This window comes from Etheostoma spectabile, chromosome 9, assembly GCF_008692095.1.
Source record: "Etheostoma spectabile isolate EspeVRDwgs_2016 chromosome 9, UIUC_Espe_1.0, whole genome shotgun sequence".
Classification (NCBI taxonomy): domain Eukaryota; kingdom Metazoa; phylum Chordata; class Actinopteri; order Perciformes; family Percidae; genus Etheostoma; species Etheostoma spectabile.
The window spans coordinates 21647749-21647956 of record NC_045741.1 but is presented as its reverse complement, the minus strand read 5'-3'; the positions used below and the strand labels follow the sequence as shown (position 1 = coordinate 21647956).

Here is a 208-nt window from a genome sequence, read left to right as displayed (position 1 = left end):
TCTTCTTCTTCTTACTGTAACGTATTATACAGACAGCATTGAGGATCAGTCAGAGTCAGTTTCAGGTTAAAAAAAATAATTAAACAGTGGGAACAATGTTGTTGATGCTAGTCTGATTAATCCCCCACAAAGACCTTTAAGTGCATCCAGTAGTATATTAAGAGTGACAGGGATACTGGTTTTTAAATGTAATTTATCAAACTGACCC

General features: G+C 35.1%; 1 protein-coding gene across 1 annotated transcript in view; it reads left to right on the top strand.

Annotated features, from left to right (window-relative positions):
- LOC116696173 (voltage-dependent T-type calcium channel subunit alpha-1I) overlaps positions 1–208 on the top strand; it is a gene marked incomplete in the record, with an annotated part of 5173 nt that overhangs the window by 4533 nt on the left and 432 nt on the right.